This window comes from Cebus imitator, unplaced genomic scaffold, assembly GCF_001604975.1.
Source record: "Cebus imitator isolate Cc_AM_T3 unplaced genomic scaffold, Cebus_imitator-1.0 Scaffold627, whole genome shotgun sequence".
Classification (NCBI taxonomy): Eukaryota; Metazoa; Chordata; class Mammalia; order Primates; family Cebidae; genus Cebus; species Cebus imitator.
Genome location: NW_016107942.1, coordinates 837,296 through 844,450, shown reverse-complemented (window position 1 = coordinate 844,450; position 7,155 = coordinate 837,296). Strand labels below are relative to the sequence as shown.

Below are 7,155 nucleotides of genomic sequence, written 5' to 3'. Positions count from 1 at the left end.
ATCCCCAGCTGGGTGGTATTCACAAGGCAAAAAAGAACTGCTCCTGTCCAGGTCCACAGCTGTGCAGCCCTCAAACAACAAAATAACTGCTCCAGCCCATGTCCACAGCTGTGTGGCCTTCAAACTAACATAAGAACTGCTCCTGCCCAAATATCAAGCTGCCCGGACCTCAAACAACTAAAAAGAACTATTCCTGCCCAGGTCCATAGCTGTGTGGCCCTTAAACAACAAAAAGAACTGCTCCTGCCCAGGTCCAGAGGTGTGCAGCCCTCAAACAACAAAAAGAAGTGCTCCTGCCCAGGTCCACAGATGTGTGGCCCTCAAACAACAACAAGAATTGCTCTTGCCCAGGTCCAAGCTGTGCATCCCTCAAACAACAACAAGAACTGCTCCTGCCCAGGTCCGCAGCTGTGTGGCCCTCAAACTAATGTAAGAACTGCTCCTGGCCACATACCAAGCTGCCCGGCCCTCAAACAATAAAAAGAACTGCTCCTGGCAAGGTCCACAGCTGTGCGGCCCCAGAGTAAAGTAAGAACTGCTCCTGCCCAGTTCCACAGCTGTGCGGCCCTCATACAACAAAAAGAACTGCTCCTGCCCAGGTTCACTGCTGTCCAGCCTCAAACAACAAAAAGAACTGCTCCTGCCCAGGTCCACAGATGTGTCTTTCTCAAACAACAAAAAGAACTGCTCCTGCTCAGGTCCCCAGCAGCCTGGCCCCAAAGTAAAGTAAGAACTGCTCTTGCCCAGGTCCATAGCTGCATCTCCCTCAAACTACAAAAAGAACTGCTCCTGCCCAGGTCTCCACCTCCATGACCCTCAGGCTTAAACCACAGCCCCACCAGCTCCTCCTGGGTCTCCAGCTTCAGGACTCTCCTGAACAATCCCTTACAGAATTCAGCAGTCAACAAAACCACAGCAAAAGTAAATGAATAAATCTTTTGCTTTCAAATTGATGTGTCTTTTATATTCTTGCAAGTCGGTTAGCTTTTCTACTTTCCATGAACCTTGCCATCTACTTCTATCCAATGTCAGATGGAAATACACAATTTGAAATGACATTTAAAAACGTAGTTATATTTTTAATATGATCTTATCACAGCTGTAGAAAGAACCTTCTTTCTATCTGCGTTAAAATCTTATGAACATTCAAACTATAAATTTACTTTTCTGAGGTTCCCAGAGTACACATTAACCTCAAATGTGACTCCCCTCCTTAAAATCTTTCAGCTCGTTCCCGTCACCGGAGCACAAATGCCAGCTCCCGTCACAGTCCATGTGCCCAGCATGGCCCCGCCCTCTGCCCTGGCCTCGTGGTCTCCCTTGGCTGTTCCTTTTCTGCTGGACTGGCCTCTGTCAGTTCCTCAAACCACACAGGCTCAGGCCTGACTCCGGGCCTCTGCCCCTCTGTGCCTCTGCCTGGGCGCCTTTCCCAGGCTGCCCATCCTCCTCTCGGCCTGCTCCTCTCCAGCCTGCTGGTCGCCCCTCAGGTAGACGAACACATGGTGTCCTCCCACCCCTGGCCCTTTGCACAGGCTGTTCTCCGTGCCGAAAACACTTCTCCCCTCACCACCTGGGTTTCCTTTTCTAATCACCATTCATCCTTGGCGTCTCCACTGAAATATCGCTCCCTGCCCACCCCCCTCCCTTGGACTAACCCTGGGTAGGTCGCCAACCCCTATCTCCCGACTCCAGGAATCCAGACGCTATCCCAGCACTCAGAACTTCCTCACTGCCACGTTTTGCAGACCCGTGATTATTCTATTAGGTTGGTGCAGAGGTCATTGCGGTTTTCCCATTACTTTTAATGAACTGCAGCACCAGCTCCTCCCCGCTTTTTTCCCCCATTGCTATTAATGGCAAAAGCCACAATGACTGCTGCACCAGCCAATAGAATAATTTACATGTATGCATCCATCCTCTGTCTGCCCCTCTGGAAAAGACGCTCCTTGAAAGCAGGGAGCAAATCTACTCAAATCACTCCACCTCCCCAGCAAGTTGTCGATAATTATTTCCCACCTGGCTGACAGAGAAATACCTTCATTGTTGCTGGGTTGAGGCGCATCACAGGACACGCCCCTTTGAAAGTGAATGTCACAGGCAGTCAGCATTTGCTTTTAACTCCTGCACCTGCGGCTTGGCTGGGCTTAGGCTGATCTAGTCTGGGCTTGGCTCCGGGCTGAGGGTTGGAACCACGTGTGCTCCACACGTCTCTCCTCCTGCAGCCAGGGCCATAGTTCTCTGGGGCATGCCCATCCTGTGGGAAAAATCAAGACCATTAGAGGGCAGGCCTGGCAGGGCCCACACAGTTCAGGCTTCTGCTTGTGCCATGTCTGTTAAAGTCTCATTGGTGTAAGCAAGTCACCCAGCCACGAGCAACACCTCTGGGATGGATAAGTCCATCCACCCTCCCTCGGGCCCTGGTGAGGATGTGGATGTGTCATGCTCTTCCGGGGGTGGGGAGGTGAAATATTGAGGCCCAACATTAAATCACACACAGCAAGAAATGTCAGCCTCTGTACCCCCATGCTGGAATCATTCTTCAGCCGCAGGCTCTCCTGAGCTGACTTCCCTTTGCAATGGTCCCTGCCCAGGCAGCTATGGTGCAATTCCGTTCTCCATCAGGGGTCCCATGGACGGAGACAGCCTCTCCTCTTTGTCCCTCTCACTCTACATGGCTCTTCCTGACCTTTCAGATGCCTGAGCCACAAAGCCCTTCTCTCCCTCCAATGTAACTCTTCTCTTGCTCTAATCCCTCCCTGCCACACACGCCTCCTCCCATTCCCCTGGTGTGACCCTGTCACCTCTCACCAGAGCAACTGGAACATGCCTCATGAAGGGCTCCCCATGCCCCAGCTTCTATGTTCCACAAACACAGCCCCGCCACTGCCAGCCATGCCTTCGAAGCCAGGCCAGTCCCTGATGTCATGAGAAACCACCATCCTGTGCTGGGGCTGCAGGTTTAAGGGAGACCCCAGAGCCGTGCCCAGGACAACCCATCCCCCCGACCCCACCCCTGAGCCCAGCCAGGCCCAGGCGGCTCTCACATGCACAAAGTGAAGGAGGGAGCTTGGAATGTTGGAGGAAGTGGGGCAGCCCTTGAGGGATGTGGTCTCATTCTCCACCAGTGGTAAAATTCCTTTCACCTTGGGCTTCATGTGGCCATTCAGAAACACAAGTGGCTGCACTTCCACTCCAATTCCTACAAAAATGCTCAAATCCACTGCAACCCAGGTGCTTCTCTATAAGAGGCCAGAAACTCGCTGGAGCCCAGCGAGGAATCATGGACTAAGAAACTTGGAGCCAGTTGAACCAATGTGAAGTTTCCTAATATATCAAGTGATACCAAGCAGCAGACATCTCACACAATGGATTCTGTGTAAAATCCCATTCCGTCTCCAGCTGCAATACAGATAGTGTCATCCTAATTTTGTCCTTGCTTTTCACTCATAAAATAGGTGCGGGCACCAAAATAAGACAGTGGACGTAATAGGTCCAGAGTGAGGAACTGGCACCCATAACTCAGCCTGAAGTTCAGTGCCGTGCAAAAGGTTTATGAGAACCCCAGCAACTGGATGACTGAATTACATCACCTGTCATCGGTCCCATTTCTTTCCGCTCCATTTTTTACAATTGATGTAGGAAATGCATGTTTTAAAGATGGTAAAACAATTTATTGAGGGCTCTTAAAGGAAATAATTTAACAATTTTATGGAGGACAGATTAAGGAGCAGTGGCATGAGCCCAGCAAGGAAGGAAATTACAGGACATCCGAGTCCCTTTCACACTCATTGCTGTGGCCAAGGACACAGTGAAGGCAAGCGGTGTACATTGCCATCTTAAAAAGTATTTCTGCTTCTCTGAATAGTCTGATGCCCCTCAACAGACTTCATATTTACACAGAAATAGATATGCCTGTCGACGGGTCTCCTCATTTCCTCACTTTTGTCTCAGAAATTCCTGAACGTTTCTTCCCTTCTAAATCCTCCCATGGCCACATGTTCAACCTGCTCTGTGCTGAAATGGAACCAGGATTTTGTCATATACTTTGTACCTGAAACTTTTCCACAATGATACAAAACAATCTTAGCACACCTGTCTTGGGAAGATGAGATTTTCACATGCATCGTGCATACTTGCAAATGAGGAATGAGTGATACTAGCACGACGTCAGCCACAGTATGCAGGTTTCAGAATTCTGACTCATGAATCCTTGCCTTTTTTTCATAACCAAATGTGTGATTTATTTTTTAAAGAAAATAATTAAAACTGAGGCTTTTTCCCAATAAAGGGGAGAAATAACCACAGTAGATCATACCCTGGTTACAGGCTAACTACCACATCCTATACAATGTGGATATGCTCAACATGTATTCAATGATATTATGAATAATGAACATTTGCAATTTTAAAATCACAAATCACTTGCCAATGTTGTGAATTCATAAATGTTGAAATAAATACTTAGAAATAAGTCTCTTTTAAAAACTTTAGTCTCACAGTCTTTATAGTTCAACCCAAATATTACATACAAATAATGCAGCAAATAAATGGACATTTCTGCTAATTTCCACTGGATTTCTTCATAATACTGCTGTCTGGTGTTGCATTAGTGAAGACACTTCCCACAGCTACATGGGCACCCCAGAGACTGTGACAAATCTCTTTACAGCATCCAAGGTCATCGACAGAAAATCCTAAATGTCAGTAGACTTCATCTGTTTCAAAAAGAGTGTTGTTTGTATATGGCCCAAAAATGCCAAACCAAATGATGGATCAATAAAGTCAGCCCAATATCCCTAAGCTTGAAGAGCATAGCAAATTTCCTTGGCACCACTGATGAATTTTTCTAAGAGAACTTCTCTTTCAAATTCTACTTCTTCATTCTAACCAATCATATCATTCTTAGTTTTTTGTGTTACAGTCAGAATCATTAATTTGCTATTAGCAACTTCTGGAAAACAGTGATTCAAAATCTCTTGCAGCAATTCTGGGCATATCTGTATTGCACACTCTGCTCTGGTACTTTCAAAGTAAGTTTCTGTGCTGTTAATTTTGTGTTCAACAGGTGCCTCATTACCCTAAAATTCATTCACACATTGTGACATCACAAACTTGTCTTTCACCTGATAAAAGTTCTGCTAGAATATCAGACACAGTTTTATGAACCAGGCTTTCTTCAGTGAACCAGCCCCACTGAGGTGACAATCAAAACCTATGTTCCCAGGAAGCTGGAACCTCTATGTTGAGGTGCAAATTGTCCCATAGTTTCGTCAGGCCACACTGTTTGAAAGCATGTATCTGGAGGTGCAGAGGCCACATGAGACTCTTCAGAACCCGATAATCCTGTAGCTGAAAAGTCTTTGAGACTGACAACCCTTTTAACTAAAGAGTAAGATCCTGGGCAATGGGAAGTCAGTCTGGCACTGTTCCAAAGCCATTGGCCATCACTACTGGAAAAGACGGTTCGCAAAACAGCTTCCCTGTGGAAAGTTATTCCAGTTACCACCACTGCCTCCAGCTGTCCCAGAACCTGACTCTTTTGCTGTCAAATAGTGGCCAGAATCCTTACTTTTTAATGAGAATTTTCAGGAAGGCATTTAAGTGTTTTTGTCACTAGAAGATGTATCTTCCAGATACATCTGCTCCTGCCTCCAGAAAGTTCTGACATGGTGTAATTAAGTCAGGAAACTTTGGTCCTCTCTCTTCTTTGGGGTGCAAAAGAATGAGACAGACAGGCATGTGGGGGGTGCCAGGACATCCTGGCCAGTGGGGGGATGTCATACAGTGGCTGCCTGTGCCACACTGGCTGCTGAATACATGTCACCCTGGACACAGGCTTGCCAGTATGGGGTGGGACATGTGGCAGTCAGGGCTCTTAGCCCTGGTCACGTGGACATGGATCCAGTGGTAACTCTCACCTTTGCAGCTGAATCTCTCTTGCGTGCTAATCCGCATACTTGCCAAAACTATAATGGTTCACTCTCTATTTTCCGTAATAGCCTCAGATTAGAGCAGTGGGATAATTTCCTACTCTGAATGACTGGTTCCCTGTGACCACCAGATGGCTCAGTCCACCAGGACCTTGTCCAGTCCTGAGGAAGCTGATCCCCATTGAAGACAGCAGACAGCCTGCCTGTGTATACTCCCATTCCTCTCCAGGATCTTAGAGACCTTCCTCGACCTCCCAGGGTCCCATCCTGCATCCCCTCCTTCTCCCTCTGCAGAACAACCTCCACCATCCCTTTACCTTCAGCAGGAGACCCCCAGACATTGCCTCACCTCTGAGCAGCCACAGCACCCCTGCCTGTTACTGATTTAATTATTTGATCATGTCCTTCCTCAAAAAAGCACTTAGGTCTCACAGAAGGGGCTCGTAGCTTCAGTCAGGGATCCATGAATTCCTCAAATTGGTGTTTTATCAAGAAACATTTTAGTGTGTATGTGGAATGAATGCATAAACTAATGCAAAGGAAGATGCTTAAAATACCAAACCGTCTTCTGAAGGGACGGACAAGATCTGGATTCCTGGTAAAAGTCATTCTCTCCAGACTTTTACTTTCCATGTGGAAGAAAATCACAGGAACCACTAACATGTGTAGAGTGATTTACTTACAGCTAAACCTAAGAGTTTAACAGGGAACTTTTTCATAACTTAGGCATCACTTGATTCTCCAACGGTTCCAAGTTATGAAAAGGGGAAAGATGATGCTTCTCCGTCGCAGATGGGACAGCTCAGGGTGAGAAAGGCCCAGGGACAAGGCTGAGTTGCCCGCGTGGTCCGCGGAGCCTCCGCACTCAGGACGGCATTCGTCAGCCTCCCTGTCCCAGAAACGGCCTCCACAGGGCAGGAGTGGAAATCAGAGGCCGACGAGGTCGGAGAATCCGGGAGGTGTCCCTCCAAGCCAGCAGTGGAAAGGCCTGCGAAGGCATCAGACTGTAGTTCTTCCGAAGCCGCTGAGGAGCCGAGTCCGGGGCGGCGAAGCAGCCTGGAAGGCGCAGAAGGACCAGGGCGCAGGCAGAAGCCCGGGCTCGGGTGGAGCAGGCCCGCGAGAGCTCAGATCCGGCGTTTAACACAGACTGAAGGGGTGCCGCACGCCCAGGACAGCTCAGTTCCAGGGTTTATCACACACAGACAGGGCGCCGCAAGCCCGGAGG

At 48.2% G+C, this 7,155-nt stretch overlaps 1 pseudogene; it reads right to left on the bottom strand.

Moving 5' to 3' along the window:
- Positions 1–4,560: 4,560 nt before the first annotated feature.
- LOC108295243 lies at positions 4,561–5,819 on the bottom strand (annotated as a pseudogene).
- Positions 5,820–7,155: the final 1,336 nt, after the last annotated feature.